This window comes from Olea europaea, chromosome 21, assembly GCF_002742605.1.
Source record: "Olea europaea var. sylvestris chromosome 21, O_europaea_v1, whole genome shotgun sequence".
Classification (NCBI taxonomy): domain Eukaryota; kingdom Viridiplantae; phylum Streptophyta; class Magnoliopsida; order Lamiales; family Oleaceae; genus Olea; species Olea europaea.
Window position 1 is genome coordinate 16,829,254 of NC_036257.1, and position 17,609 is coordinate 16,846,862.

Below are 17,609 nucleotides of genomic sequence, written 5' to 3' on the forward strand. Positions count from 1 at the left end.
CAACCCAAACACATATATATGGCATCTTAAAGTTTATTTTCCAATTATTAGCGGCTTAGGTAGCTTAACGAAAGAAGTCAGAAGAGACCCTATTACAGCACATGACAAACATGTAGCCAGCAAATGACCTTACTCGTAACGCTTGTAAGCTAAACCTTTAAAAGATGCACTTGCTTCAGCTGCTTCAACGAATTTAACCTGGAGTATCATGAATGAAATAATTATAAACAGAATAATTACCGTCAGGAATGTGAATATATATATAAGTTCAATAATCACTACAAGCAATATCCAATGCACAATTGGAAACATATAACTGATGCATAAAAAAATCAAATTTTACTAGACACAAGGACATCCGCAGCTTAATTAAATAAGGCAAGAGATGCCAGTAGATTAGCAAGTTTCCTGATGCAACACTGAAAGTGTTAAAAGTCTATTCAAGACGAAAGACTACGATTAAGTAGAATTGGAATTTGATGTTATCTTCTATTTTAATTTATCAAGATGGGAAATTGATGTCATCTTTTATTTTAGTTTATCTAGATAGGAAAAAATTTTGTTTAGTTGCAAAGTCTCTCACTATGTGAAGGGACTTAGGGAATTATTTTCAACACACTTGAATTATATGAATAAAACAATTCTTCTTGCCCTCAATTCTTCTCTTTGATCCCCTCTTCTCTTTATCTTATTGTTCTTTATCAAGTTTGTGCATTTCCTGCATCAATTTGGCATCAACTTCCCATGTATCATATTCAAGTTATTTGATATGTCATCCTCTCTTCATCACATAATATGTGATTAAGCTCAGCTAGTTCCAGCCAATTACATCTCCAAGAGCAAGCTAGCCATCAGGAATTATTTCGCCCTTGTTTGGGCTCCATTTTAAAGAGGTTTTGGGGAAATGTATTTTGGATTAGTAATTTTTTTGGAGAATATGCTGTTAAAAATGAGTTTTGGAAAAATGTATTTTTGGTTTATTGGAGCCCAAACAAGGGCTTCATGACAGGTGACAAGTGTTATAAGTTCTAAGTCAGCAAATGATCATTGAATGTTTTGCCAGAAGGATCTTTATCACTCTATTTTAAATCCAATAATTCCTCAGTAGCGAAGATTACAAGCAAACAGGATGAACTGTGGGAGGACAGTAAGAAGTTATAGTGACGATTATTCAGTAAGCATATCTAGTGACTTCCCCAATGACACGAAATGCACGCCGTGGTGGAAAAATATGGGTCCTTATATTTTCAGACAAACCAGTTACAGTAAGACACGCTGAAACACGTATGGGTTCGGGAAAGGGATCCCCTGAATATTGGGTAGTTGTTAAACCAGGTCGAATACTATACGAAATGGGTGGAGTAACCGAAAATATAGCTAGAAGGGCTATTACAATAGTAGCATCCAAAATGCCTATACGAACTCAATTCATTATTTCAGGATAAAAATGTAGAACCAACAGAAATGAATCTTGGGGATGAAAGTTTCTTTTTTTGGACAAAAAAATATTCCTTTTTTTCTTCATCCTTTGCATTGGAAGAATAGACTAAAAAATTGATATGATTCAACCTCAGACCCATTTAAATGTAGCAGATAACAGCGGGGCTCGAGAATTGATGCGTATTTGAATCATAGGAGCTAGCAATTGTCGATATGCTCATATTGGTGACGTTATTGTTGCTGTGATCAAAGAAGCACTACCAAATATAACCCTCGTGTTAGCCAAGATTGGGATCACTAGTCGCACAGCTGTCCCTCTAACTGCACGTTGCACATGATAATAAATTTATGAAAATAAACACCTATTAAGATGAAGGTGCTAATCAAAATTGACCTAGTACAGAAGATACTTTTTATAACAGAATTAGAAGAAAGCACCTTCCTATCGAACTTTTCTGGATGAACATACAGTCTGAAGAGCAGCCACTGCAGTTCATCTCTAGTCCATATCGACTATCCTAAAGACAGGTCTCTCTCTGAGGCAGAGAAACGGGATAATATTAAGGAGAGAAGCTTAATCTTAAAAATATGATATTAATATTTATGAGGTACTAAGGGTAATTGTTTGTCACCTTTAAAACATTACATATTACATAAATACACACTATTCAAGGAACAGAAAGTAATATGGTTATAAAATTGCGAGCTTGACTAAAGCATATGTCCGAAAACCAAATACTGAATTATATAGAGAGACCAGAAAAGGAGGAAAAGAAAATAGATACCAAAGCCAAAATTTTTGTGGGTGGTAGTATAACTTTATCCAATCTGCCATATTCCCTAACATATCAGCCAGTTCACTTTCAGATGAACCATAGGGCAAGTTCTTCACCAAGATAACATGGTTGCTTCTCTTCAAACCACCAGTTTCCCAGAGGCGAACTCCTCTAATGAGGAAACATTAATACCAGCCTTTGAAAGAGCTTTTTTTGTATCGGCAATCACTCGAGTTTCTCCCAATGCAATGCGCACAGCAAGATCATCAGCTTCTCTATCTGGTAATTCACTTTTACTAGCACCAAATTTTCAAGCAATGTTTTCAACGACCTACAGTGTGAAGTAGCAGACTAGATCATCAAGTTGAAGTCAAGTCAGTAATGTCAAGAAATTAATGCACAAATCCATGCAGAATAATCATTAATATAGGAAAGGGGGATATTTTATTCATCTAAGGGGAAGAAAGTTCACATATTAGTTCAAAGCTGCTACTGGCATTTTCTGTTTACTCCTTCAGTAAAGGAGGCTGTTATGGTCTAATTGATCAAAGAAATTTCAGAACCATCTAGAAAGAGTCAACTCCAAGTCCTATCTCTTAAGTTAAATAACACGAAAGCCGAAAAACAAACTTGGGAGACAGAAGAATATGATTGAATATCATTCATCAAGTACATTCCATTACAATGAAGATTGTATTTACCCAACTTGGGCCAGTCGGCAAACACAATCAAAACTCCAACCAATAGTATTAATTTACTTAGTTATGATTGATGAACCAGCTAATTATTATTGACATCCTTTGTAGGAATAGCACACAACCCAAGTATTCCAAGTATAAATCAATATAAATCTCTTTCCGCAGGTCGAGGAGCAATGACATGAAATGCACGCCGTGGTGGAAAAATATGAGTCCTCTCCCCCCATAAAGCATTTTTTTCTTTTTTACCGATGCACAAAGAAAATATTTTGTTGCGAATGCTTAGGTCAAGTTGGTAATTTTTCTTATATCTCCCCCTCTTGGAGCCCAAGTATCATATATGCCCCATTGGGAGCGTAGATAATTGTAACCATAAACATATAAAATGACAGTAATGAAATGCCATAGTGATTATGAGCCCTAATTCTTAACTGGATGGGACACCAAAGGCCTTTACCCTTCCATCCCTTGAATTGGTAGAGAGGGAGGGCAGAGCTTTTGGTTTTTCATGCTGTCCCGAGCCTCTAGTGAGTTATAGACAGAGTTCAAAAAGATCAAATTTTTGATGATTAATCCAACTTTTCACTTTCTAGGTGACTTATGGATAGAAATCACAAGAATTTTTATAGTAAAATAAGAAATTAAAAGATTTCGTTGAAATTGTTCGTTTGGAAATTTTTCGTTCCAGCAATTAGCTTTAGGCTCCATCCATTGAAGCTCTCATAAGCTAATTACTATCCACTACTATGGCAGTTGATCTAATTTTCAGCCAATGTTTTCATGTGACTACATTTGAAAATACAATATTCTTAAAAAAAAAAAAACAAAATGGTTGTAGAGCATTGCAGCATATTAATGAACAAAATCAAGGCTGATGAAGATACACTGTACGAGTAACCATGCCAAACCACTAATAGCAGAGGACACAAATGAAATAATTACCTGAAAGTTTGATTTCATCTCAAAATTCATTTCAAGTCTTTAAACTATGGGACACTCAAAAATTATACTAAAGATCTAAACCTAAAAACAGATTTTTCCTTCCATAGGAATCCTAGATGAGAAGGAAAACACCTGATGTAAATAATAAATACATTTTATATAGAAAGATTGACTCTAAACTTACTGTGTCGGGTCTCATGAATAAACTATACCATCCTCGTGTATTTCCACTGGCTTCAGAAGCCTTCCTTTCCTCATTCCTCCTGTTTGTCTTTGACGATTGTTGGGTAAAATTATTGGTCCTGCAGATGAGAAGCAGCATAAGATGAACTTCTTATTAATTAGGTAACCCCAAAATTAACAAAAGAAAATGCATATAAAACATTAGTTGCTTTTTATCTTTTTATAGATATGATATGAAATGTGGGCTAAGGAATAAGAGAGGCAACAGAGAAAAGAAGGCTTAAGAAGAAGGAAGAGGAGACAAGCTAACAGTCATAACCTGCAATTCAAAAATGAGGAAACGGTGTCACACAGAGACCTTAATTTTAATAGGCAAAACATGCTTTCATTTTCTTTTCTTTTCCGTTATAACAGTAGGAAGGGAGAGGGAGGGCAATGTGTGTGAAGTAGATCACCTGATTCTCATTCCTCTCTAGCTGATTCTCTTTCTTCTCTCTTCTCCATTCTAGTTTCATTGTAATTTCCTTCAGAACATCAATTAAATATAGTTGGCTAACTAATTTCATTTACAATTCTGTGTTAATTCTTACTGGACGATTGAAGTAGGTTGGGATTTGGAATCCAACCATAACAACCGGTATCAGAGCAGCAACGTGAGTTAGGTGATAAGTGTGTTTTTGCACACTTATTTAGGTTATAAACATGACTGAAAAATGAGCAAAACGATTGAATTGTGACTTAATCTCATTACATTTGTGAATTGTAGGGAACAACGATGAATATGGTGAAATTTAGGAGAAAAGACGCGAAAAAGGACTAAAATGATGCAAAGTGAAAGTTCAGGGACCAAAGTGCAATCATTCAAAAGTTGACCCGATGAACAAATCGAGAAATTGATTAAGCCAATTGCCAATTGATGATATCATGGGATGATGGAATGGAAAGAATGAAGAAAAGATGCCAAGAAGTGAAAGATTCAAGCAGAAGGACCAAAATGAACATATTTCATAGTTGGTAGCACTATGCGACCCCTCTATGCGGTTGCATAGAGGCATACCGCAAGTAAAATGTCACAAAAAAATTTACTCTATGCGGTCGCATAGAGTATTTCTAGGGCGAAACTGCTGTTTCCTTTTTCCGCTGAAACTCTTTTGGAAACAATATTTTTAGAGTCCTATAAAAATAAAAACTGGACTAGAAAGATGGGGACGCCGTTTTTACAAGTTTTTGAGAGATTATGAAAGAGAAACGAGGAGAGAACAAGAAGATAACATCACGCCAAGTGAAGATTCGATTGAAGATTGATTCGAGTGATGACGTTTCTTCAACTATTTTTATGTTTTCTTCTTTTTAGCATGTTAGGCTAAATTTATCATTGTTAGGAGATCGATGAACCTTGTAATACTACGTTTGATTGTTGATTTGGATTTTTGACGTATTTAAATGCAAGTTTCGGATTTGATTGATTTATTACGTTTTTATTTTCATATGATTATTGTGCACGTAATTATATAATAGTGGTGGCCTATTTTATGCATTCGAAAGAAGGAAAATAGGTTCGATATAGTATAAATTATCATAGGGTCCGATAGGGGATAGAAATATACCTCTATGCCTTGTGTGAATCATTGGATATTCATGAATTTATAATGCATTTCGGTATGTTAGTATTCATCATAGAAATATAGTCGAATCATATATTGGGATAGGTTTGACATTGCTCGAGAGAGATTGCTAAATTAAAATAGGAATATTGATTCATCTTTTGTGGGACTGTATGTCAAATTTGTATAATTAAAAATTCAACGGGTATTGCTTGAGGATTTGTGATCCTAGTGCGTTAGTATATTCATTAATTCCATAAACTTGAGTTAAATTGCATCCAAGTTATTTTGCATTTAGTATAATTTTTCATTCATACTTGCATCAAAGTTTACATCTTTTTAGTTAAAGTACAAAACATCAATTTGATTTTCATGTTTCGGTTAAGGTCATAATAGGTTAACTTGAACTAATTCAATCCTTGTGGGATCGATACTTGGACTTATAGTCCATTTTGCTACTTGTTAACGAACCGTACACTGGTGGTGAATTTTAAATCGGAACAAATAATTTCGTGAACAAGTTTTTGACGCCGTTGCCGGGGATTGAAATTTAGTTTTAATTTTATCTTTGTGACACTAATTCGAACTTATCTAGATTAGTATTAGTTAGCTTACTAGGTTTAGTTTATTATTGACTTCAATTTAATTTTGTGTTAATTTTGCTATTTCAGGGCTTGTATGCAAGGAGCACCTGATCGAAACTTGGTTCCTGTAGATCCAGAGATCGAACGCATATTTCGTCATAGGCAAAGAGAAGCAAGAGCGGCACAACAAATGACTAACGAGTAAAATCGATCGGCAATTCCACTCAATGAAGGCATGACAGTTGAAGATGACGGGAATACAGTACTTAAGGACTTCATGGCACCGTTGGTGGTCCAAAGTCAATCTAGCATTGTGTATCCTCCATTTGGGCAATTGAACTTCCAGTTGAAAACAAATGTGATTCAACTATTTCAGAATGGGCATCAATACCACGGGATGGCTAGTGAAAATCTGCATACACACATATCCCGATTTCTGAATATGTGCCAACACTTTAGGTACCAGGGTATCTTGGACGATGCTATAAGACTGCGGTTATTTCCACACACCCTGTGGGATAAAGCACTTGAATGGCCGGATTCGCTTCCTGTCGCAAGTATCACCACTTGGAACGAGCTAGCCCACAAATTATGCACCAAGTTCTTCTCGCCAGCTAAGATAGCCAAAATGCAGCATGATATCTCTATATTCAACTAATGTGAGTCCGAATCATTTGAAGAGACATGGAATCGTTTCAAAAATATGTTAAGGAAGTGTCCTCAACATGACTTTGACAAGAAGACACAGATCCGATTTTTCTACCCTGGACTACTTCCATCCTTCAAGAGTATGGTGGATTCATCATTTGACGGGTTTATCTCCACAAGAACAATTGACGGAGCATGGGAGCTATTTGAGAGAATGGCTACAACTTCAGCCATGTGGTCTATAGATCGAGTGATTCAAAAGAGAACGTCGAGGGTTTATGAAGTAGATACTTACTCAGCATTGTCTGCAAAGATAGACTCTTTGTTCCATAAGGTTGAGAGCATTTCACAGACCGCCACTGCTGAACAATTCAAGAAGACAAGCTGTGAAGAATGTGGAGCAGACCACAACACTGTTAATTGTCCAATTCTCGCACAGGGGGTCGAACATGCAGATTTTGTGCAATGGGGTCAACGCCAACAGAACAACCCACATTCGAAAACCTTCAATCAGGGTTGGATAAAACACCCAAACTTCTCGTGGAGTAATCAGAATCAAAACAGACCACAATGTTAATATCAGCGGCAGGATAAAATGCCACCATTGGAAGAGATGTTCAAGAAGTTCATGGCAACAACCAATCAGTCTATGGAAGCCAACAACCGATTTATGCGAAAGACAGATGCAACTCTTCAAGACCAAAGTGCAGCAATAAAAAATTTGGAGACACAAATGGGACAGATGTCAATCTCCATGACGGGTAGAGCAGCAGGAAACTTACCCAGCAACACTGAAATCAACCCTAAGGAGCACGCAAAGGCTATAACAACCAGAAGTGGAGTACAACTACCGGAGATACATGTAAAAAGATTGGTAGCTAGCAAGGAATCAGTACCAACCTCAGATGACGAGATTGTGGAACAGACTGAACAAACAACAGGGGATGTGGTCAAGAAGAATTCCAATACATCACGGGGTACAGCTACCAATCCTATCAACCCTCATGAGCCTCCTATTCCATTCCCGCAGAGGTTGAAAAAGCACAAATTGGATCAGCAATATAGTAAGTTTCTTGAAGTCTTCAAGAAATTACACATCAACATTCCATTTGCTGAGACACTTGTTCAGATGCCGAGTTATGCAAAATTCCTAAAGGATATCCTCTCCAACAAGCGAAAGATAGAAGAAAATGAAACAGTGATGCTAACTGAGAAATGCAGTGCCAGAATCCAGAAAAAGCTGCCTCCAAAACTAAAGGATCCAGGGAGTTTTACTGTACCTTGCACTATTGGGAATTGTCATTTTGATAAAGCATTGTGTGATTTAGGTACAAGTATTAATTTAACGCCTCTCTTTGTTTTCAAGAAACTCAGTTTGGGAGAAGCTAAAGCCACAATAGTCATCTTGTAGTTAGCAGATCGATCCCTTACACATCCAAGAGGGATCATTGAAGACGTGTTGGTAAAAGTGGAGAAGTTCATATTTCCAGTCGATTTTCTCATCTTAAACATGGAGGAGGACAAGGATGTCCCACTCATATTGGGGTGACCTTTCTTAACTACTGGAAGAACGATTGTCGATGTTCAAAAGGGGTAGCTTATATTGAGGCTTGGCGAAGAGCAAATCTCTTTCAACGTGTTCAAGGCAATGAAATTCCCTACTGAGTCAGACAGCTGTTTCTAGATTGATGTAATTGACAGAATAATTCAAGATACATTTCGGCTACATCATCCTTCCGATGCATACGAGGCATGCATTGCACATTCTCAATCCACTCACACTGATTCAAGTGAGATTGAAACATGTGCACAATTTTTGGAAACTAATCCACCATACATGCACAAACATCACTTCGAAGAGCTGGGAATTAGGACTACAAAGTCAGTGCCATTTATTCAGTAACCTCCCAAGTTGGAACTTAAGCAATTGCCACCACACCTTCGATATGCTTATCTGGGGAAATATTTTACACTTTCGGTTATTATTTCAAATACTGTCAGTGAAGAAGAGGAAGAGAAACTACTTCGGGTGCTAAGGGAGAATAAAATAGCCATTGGATGGTCAATTTTAGATATCAAGGGGATCAGTCCGTCACTATGCATGTACAAAATACTCATGGAGGAAAAATTCAAGCCAAGCATTGATGGTCAGTGGAGATTAAATCCACACATGAAGGAAGTGGTTAGGGCTGAGGTATTGAAGTTGCTCAACACAGGCATCATCTATCCAATATCAGATAGTGCATGGATCAGTGTAGTACAGGTTGTTCCCAAGAAAGGGGGTATCACAGTAATAGAAAACGAGAAAAATAAGTTGATTCCTATACGAACAGTGACTGGATGGAGAGTTTGCATCGATTACCGCAAACGAAACGCTGCTACTCGAAAGGACACTTTCCACTACATTGATCAGATGTTGGAGAGACTAGCAGGGCACTCGCATTACTATTTTCTGGATGGGTACTCCGGGTATAATCAGATTCCAGTAGCACTTGATGATTAGGAGAAGACAACTTTCACTGCCCTACGATACCTTTGCATACCGTAGGATGCCTTTTGGTTTATGCAACGCTCCTACCACTTTTCAGCACTACATGATGGCTATTTTTTCAAATATGATTGAGAAATTCATCAAGGTATTCATGGATGACTTCTCAGTGTTTGGGTCTTCGTTTGATGAGTGTTTGGAGCATCTGAGTCTTGTGCTACAGCGGTGTACAGAAACTAACTTGGTATTGAATTGGGAGAAATCCACTTTATGGTATAGGAAGGCATCGTGTTAGGACACTGAATCTCAGGGTATTGAGGTGGACAGAGCAAAAATTCAAGTGACCGAGAAATTACCCCCACCAACATCAGTGAAAGGTGTTCGTAGCTTCCTCAGGCATGCCGGGTTCTACAGAAGGTTCATCAAGGATTTCTCAAAAATTACCAAACCACTATGCCGTCTATTGATGAAGGAATCCACATTTGAGTTCACGGAGGAGTGTTTGCTGGCTTTTAACACCTTGAAAGAGAAGTTGATTTCAGTACCTGTGATCATCACACTGGATTGGAATTTGCCATTTGAATTAATGTGCGACGCTAGTGATTTTGCTGTTGGGGCCGTATTGGGACAACGAAGAAATAAGATATTTCACGTGATCTACTATGCAAAGTAAGACCTTGAACGACGCTCAACTAAATTATACCACTACAGAGAAAGAGCTCATTGCCGTAGTCTACGCCTTTGACAAATTTCGATCATATCTTATGGGGTCAAATGTCATCGTTTACACAGATCACACTGCTATCAAGTACTTAATGGAAAAAAAGGATGCAAAGCCACGTCTCATTCGTTGGATACTTTACTTCAAGAGTTTGACTTGGAAATCAGCAATAAGAAGGGCAGTGAAAACGTGGTGGCAGACCACTTGTCTTGACTCGAGGCCACAGAACAGACAGAGGCAGTGGAAATCAACGAAGTCTTCCCAGATGAACAGATTTTTGGTATGGGGAGGCACCCTGGTATGCGGACATAGTTAACTACTTAGCCAGGTCTATCATACCGCCTGATTACTCCAGTTACCAGAAGAATAAATTTTTCCTTGAATTAAAGTATTATTTTTGGGAGGACCCCATTCTATATAGGCGGGGGCTGATCAAATCGTTCATCGCTGCGTACCTGATGAAGAAGTGCCTTTGATATTAAAACATTGTCATTCATCTACATATGCAGGGCATTTTGGTGTTTCAAAAAACAGCGGCGAAGATCCTTCAATCAGGTTTTTACTGGCCTACTCTGTTTAAGGATGCCTTTGAATTCGTGAAAAGGTGTGACCGATGTCAACGCATCGGTAATATATCCAGGAGAAATGAAATGCCTTTGAACAGTATCCTGGAGGTGGAATTATTCAACATCTGGGGGATTGACTTCATGGGGCCATTCCCCCCATTCTTTTTTAATCAGTACATATTAGTGGCTGTGGATTATGTATCGAAGTGGGTAGAGGCAGTTGCATTGCCTACCAACGATGGGAATGTGGGGTTTGTAGAGCTGCAGGCATACAAGTTCAGTCTGCGGAGGCACTGGAGAAACCAAGTCCATTTATCAAGCGCCTCACACTCGAGGCTCAGGACCGGGCCAGAATTAAACATCAACATAAGTTAGAAAATGAGCGCCGATGACAGCAACAGGCTGAAGAAGGGCAAGCAGCAGAGGACTTTGAAATGCCACAAGCTCCGCCACAACCGGCTGATGTGGACACCCAGTTATTGAGGCAGATGTTTGCCACTATAACTGGACATAGCCGAGACATGTAGCAGCTTCAGCACTACTTTGGAGCACTGAGTACCACCGTCCAACAGGTGCAGACGGATATGGCATCCGCAAGAAACTTCGCTTCCATTGCCAGCAGTGAGTCCCTCGCAGCACGTCGACAGATGAGTACCTTTGACGGGTGATTGGGCATGTACGTTGGGAGGATGGATGGTATACAGTGGCAGGTTAACGAGACTTGGGACCGTCTAGGGAGCTTGAAGACGAGGGTTCAGGGCATGCAGGAGGAGCAAAACCAGCAGTCTGCCATGTTGAGAGAGGTCTTATCCCGCCTTCCTCCCTCTCCTTGAGGAGATAATGCCGGACCCAGCTTTCCATCGCAGCCACCATTTTGATCAGGAAATTACTATTTTCCCCATTTTGATTTTTCATCTTCATTTTGTCCTTAAAATTATGTCTTTAATCTTACATTGAGGACAATCTATTAACTAAGTTTGGGGAGGGTGACATAATTTTAAATCTCTATCTGTGTTCATCATTATCTATTTTCCACTGTTTTCCATTACTGCATAATGTATGCATGATGAGTGCCAAAAAAAATTGTATTTTATTTAGTTGTTTTAAATTCTCTTCATGCATACTTGTGTGGGTTTGATAACTTTGTCAGCTATGATGATATTATTGGACTAGTTTATACTGCAAAAACTTTGGATTTGGTGTTAATTAGACTAACTGATACTTGTTGATGCAACACTTGACATTATCTATGCACGCTATTCATGCTTGATATATTAGGAGAATGACTAGATTTTGAGCATAAAGTAGGAAAAGAAGGATAATCCTCTATTAAATTAATTCATAAATTACCTTAAGACGGTTTGGTGATAGTTGAGCTATTATAGGAAAGCATTGAGATGAGCGGGGGCTCCGTGTGTGAACTTTATTGTGTGGATTATCTAGACCAGTGGGATGAAAAGTAGGTGAAAATCTTAAATTGGAGGTTGGTTTTGGAAACTAAATGTCTAAAAAAATAATAAGGGGCACAAATTTAATATGTGAGAATAAAACACTTCTTTTCATGCCTTTATGACTCGAGCAAGTAAGCCTGTAAGGATATTTCAAAATCTAGTGCCCTAAAGCCAACTGACCTGGGAGTCACCAGCCCAAAGCTTGATACATGGGTCATATAAAAAGCAAGAGGGAAAGAAGTTAATAAAAAGTCATTTTATCGAGCCTTTATAACTTGAGTGAATAAGTCTGCAAGGGTTTAAAATCTGGTCCCCTAAAACCAATTGGTTCGAGAATCACCGGCCTAAAGCTCGTTACATGGATTATATAGAAAGCAAAAGAGAATATGACAATCAATCAGAAATTAAAGAAAGATGAGAAAAATAAAAGAAAGACAATAACATGACGAAAAGCCCTTAGATATTTGGTTGAAGAGACTATACCTCTAAGGCGAGACAAGTAATCTAGTTTAATTTTGAGTGTCGAAGCAATCAAACTTAGGAGAGCCTTCACTTGTTGAAATGTAAACTCGTGATAGTAAGACTAATCCAAACTATGAGAGGGTGAGGACTACAGCTATATAAATTCCTAATCTTAAAACACAACCCCGGGGTAATTGAGTGAAAAGAATAAGTTTGGGGGGTTGTGTATCTCTCGAGTGAGTAAGGATATATTTGACCACTTGGGGTCGGGACTCAAATTCATCATGAACCTGATATGTTGGCATGAATTCACACACACACACACGTCAATTTGCATTTAACAGGTAAATGTTGATGTCATGTTTTCACAGATAAATTTTCGTAAAGTTAAATACTTAGTCCAATCCTGAGCCACAACAGGGTATTAGCCATGTTTGTTCAGATTTAGTCACTATCTTGTTTGAGGACAAACAATAGTTCAAGTTTGGGGGGTTTGATAAGTGTATTTTTGCACACTTATTTAGGTCACAAACATGACTGAATAACGAGCAAAACGATTGAATGGTGACTTAATCTCATTACATTTGTGAATTGTAGGGAAATCAATGAATATGGTGAAATTCAGGAGAAAATACGCGAAAAAAGACTAAAATGACGTAAAGTAAAAGTTCAGGGACCAAAGTGCAATTATCCAAAAGTTGACCCGATGAACAAATCGAGAAATCGATTAAGCCAATTGCCAATTGATGATATCTTGAGATGATGGAATGGAAAGAATGAAGAAAAGATGCCAAGAAGTGAAAGATTCAAGTAAAAGGACCAAAATGAACATATTTCATAGTTGGTAGCACTATACGACTCTTTGCGGTCGTATAGAGGCATACCGCAAGTAAAAGGTCACAAAAAAATTTACTCTATGCGGTCGCATAGAGTATTTCTAGGGCGAAACTGCTATTTCCTTTTTCCGCCAAAACTCCTATAAAAACAATATTTTTAAGGTTCTATAAAAATAAAAACTTGACCAGAAAGATGGGGACACCGTTTTTACAAGTTTTTGAGAGATTTTGAAGGAGAAACGAGGAGAGAACAAGAAGATAACATCGCGCCAAGTGAAGATTCGATTGAAGATTGATTCGGGTGATGAAGTTTTTTCAACTATTTTTATGTTTTCTTCTTTTTAGCATGTTAGGCTAAATTTATCATTGCTAGGAGATCGATGAACTTTGTAATACTACGTTTGATTGTTGATATGGATTTTTGACGTATTTAAACGCAAGTTCCGGATTTGATTGATTTATTACGTTTTTATTTTCATATGATTATTGTGCACGTAATAATATAATAGTGGTGGCATGTTTTATGCATTCGAAAGAAGGAAAATAGGTTCAACATAGTATAAATCATCATAGGGTTCGATAGGGGATAGAAATATACATCTATGCCTTGTGTGAATCATTGAATATTCATGAATTTATAATGCATTTCGGTATGTTAGTACTCGTTATAGAAATATAGTCGAATCATATATTGGTATAGGTTTGGCATTGCTCGAGAAAGATTGTTAAATTAAAATAGAAATATTGATTCATCTTTTGTGGGACTGTGTGTCAAATTTGCATAATTGAAAATTGAACGGGTATTGCTTGGGGATTCGTGATCCTAGTGAGTTAGTATATTCATTAATTTCATAAACTTGAGTTAAATTGCATTCAAATTATTTTGCATTTAGTATAATTTTTCATTCATCCTTGCATCAAAGTTTACATCTTTTTATTTAAAGTACAAAACATCAATTTGATTTTCATGTTTCGGTTAAGGTTATAATAGGTTAATTTGAACTAATTCAATACTTGTGGGATCGATATTTGGACTTATAGTCCATTTTACTATTTGTTAACGAACCGTACACTTGTGATGAATTTCAAATCGAAACAAATAATTTCGTGTACACTAGGAATAGTAGAAACTAGAAGTAAATCAAATGAGGAGCACCTTAAGAGGTTAGACAAAGGAGCATCAAATTTGGGTGCAACTTTTAAATCATCTCATCAAATGTTGAAGGTGATATGCACTAAACAGAAAAGAATGGAGTCAAAGATGGGGGAGATTATGGTTGATAGATTTAAAATATATGATAACTATAATTATGTAAATCTATTTATGTATGTGTATAACTATGATTGTGTCACACTGCACACACAAAGTTCATATATGGTTCGTTTGAGGTCAAGTTCTTCTGTACATGTTTTATCAAATCCTCTTCAAATTTACGAGATAACTGTAGTCATATGCTATATATTAAGCCCTCGTTTGGCCCCCATTCTTGCCAAATTTTAATGGTTAGAATAGTGTTTTTTTCAAAATGTGTGGTTGAAAAGTTTTTGATTTACGTGTAATATTATTTTATGAAATATTGTATAGTTGAAAAAAAGAGAGAAAAAGAATGAGAATGGGGGGCCAAATGAGGGCTAAATCATTTTTCATACTATTATGTGATTTTTAACTGGTGACTATATATAGACCTATGAAAACAGCCGACCTTAAAAAATCTCTCGATTATTTAATTAAGAAAATTATAACTCTAAGTATTTCCATTCCTACTTATTGTTCAAGTTTTCTTGATTTGTGTACTTGCAAAAGTGAAAGGCTTTGCTAAAATGACTTAAATTATCTAAGGAGGACTTGGAATTTAAGTGATCCACTTGTGAGCTCCTCCTCACTTGGAATCCACTTAGTTGAGAGCTATTCATACCAATAAAATGAAAACATTACAAACTCACTCCAAATTTAAGAAGGTTTTCATCTTTCGAAACTTTATTTTCAAAAACTTTTAAGAAAAATCCATTTTAGAAACTTCTATTTAAAGAATTCCTACAATACAAAACTCATATTTTTAGAAAATAAACTTCTATTTCAAAATTTTTTTATTTTTAGAAACTTCTATTTTACAAATATTTCCAACTATTGAATGATGACAACTAATGTAATTTGGAGGACGAAAATTTATTTTAAGAGGGGTAGATTATAATGCCCCAATTCTTTATAGTCATTAATTATGAAAATTAGAACCTTAGAATCTTGCCTTACATTAGCTTTTTTATCCATCTCATGAAAAAAAAAGGGATTTCTTTCGCCCACGTCGACGGGAAGGTTTTGCAATTGATGTTTGATCCCGAAGAGAAGGAAAAGATCTTCGAAAAGTGGGTTTTTATGATCCATACCTATGTTCTTACTCCTTGAACACCATCGAATTAAACCACCACCTTTCCAAAATTGGCTTATTTCGAAAAACAAATTAATGAATTCCATTTCATATTGATCAAATTGCATATCAACCAATAGTTGAGGGACTACAAGTGCAATTTCCTGAACCATACATATATGTATGGTAAATAAACCTCCTTATATGTGAAAGATAAGTTAGGAAGATTCCTTCCTAAATAAGTAAACTACCACATATATGTGAATATTTATAATATATATAATTATATATAATTGTGATCGATTGATTTCATATATAGTACTATAATTACGTACGTGTATAATTATATATAATTATGATTGAAGACAAGGACAGATAATCATTTGTGTATGATTCATTTTCCTCTTCGTGAATTGTGTCCAACATCTTTGATGTTCGATGCCTCATAAGGTTTACAAACTGTGGTGGTGCTACTTCAATTATAAATCTAGAGAGCAGAGCATTTACCATTTTTTTAGAAATATTTGGAGAATCATAAGAGATGGAAGAATAGGTGGAAATGTGTGTGAAGAGATTGCTGGCTATGTGAATAAGTAAGAACTTGGACTGCTTCAAATTTATAGTTGTGAGCTTGGGCTGAATTCTCATAACTGGATGAGAGCATAATTAATCCTCAGGCATAAATTAACTTTGTGGTCCTAATCAAATTGTTAAATGATTTTATGATGCTTGTGCCGCTCTTACTTTTCGTATTTATAGTGATAACAATGTTTGCTATCAATGTCGATGTGATTGCCTTAATAGTAGGATAGCAGAGGAGTCCAATATTGTCTATATGGATAGAAAATGCATGTCCCTTGAGAAATTTTCTTTTTGTTGGTATTAGAACTTCCAATTTTGCACTTTCCAAAGTTTGATTGGAAGCTGCCTTTAAATGCCAACTGTCAGCTGATAAGCTATGAAATGATCTATCACAGCTATGAAATGATCTATCACGTAATTGTTAGATGCTAAAAAGTAGGTCTGTTTGGTTCTCTAAACATAGTGATTTTCCTATGCAAAAGCTAGGGCTATGAATACTCATAAGACATAAGCTTTCCTTGCATAGATTTTTTGTTAAGAATTGAACCTGTGACCTACTGCCTTCTAAAGTGTGCTTCCAAAATTAGAAAAAGGAGAAAACGTGTTTTTGGAATAACACTTTATTAATGCAGCTCTTCTTCTGGATTGTGACGCGTGGTGATTTCCTGACCATTGGATCTGATTCTAGATCCTTCTATCTACTTAACCTTCAGATTTTTGGACGGCTATTCACATTATTGAGTGAGAGACTTTTCTTCTAGGGTTTGAAGTCGCCTCTTTGTCTCTCTTCTACTTTGTGGATGAACTCCATTTTCTTCATAAATCTGAGTCCAATATTTGAGTGATTCTTAGAGAAATACTTGAGGGGATGATGAAGTATTACTCCATTTACCTGTATTAGTGTACCGTGTTTCAGTGTATTATGTGCATCAGTGAGATCTTCGGGAACTTGTATATAGTTTCTTGGTGGAAAGTGATATACTGTGAAATAAACACTCGTTTATGTGATTCTGGAGAGGACAGTTTCGATCATTAGAGAAATCTTTGTGATTCAATGAGATTCCTTTGTGGAATAGTAACCAGTTCTATTGTTCTTCATAAGATAAGTCTTTGTGACTTATTATTTAGTAATATTCTGGAACATTGTTGTATATTTGCTGTCTAATTTTGGAGCTTTATAGTGCAATCAAGCTTTATCCATTTTAATAGATGCTCAACAGTGGATTAGGCGTCAGAAGTGGTCGTCGAACCTCTAGGGCTTT

General features: G+C 36.6%; 1 long non-coding RNA gene across 2 annotated transcripts; it reads right to left on the reverse strand.

Annotated features, from left to right (window-relative positions):
• Positions 1-64: 64 nt before the first annotated feature.
• LOC111370943 lies at positions 65-4,686 on the reverse strand. Of its 2 annotated transcripts, XR_002698518.1 has the most exons (4): positions 4,495-4,594; positions 4,041-4,158; positions 2,226-2,547; positions 65-198 (listed from the first exon to the last, which is right to left on the reverse strand). It is a non-coding gene; the product is annotated as an uncharacterized LOC111370943 (long non-coding RNA). The 2 variants fall into 2 exon arrangements; XR_002698517.1 differs by lacking the exon at positions 65-198 and having other exon boundaries at positions 2,083-2,547; positions 4,495-4,686.
• Positions 4,687-17,609: the final 12,923 nt, after the last annotated feature.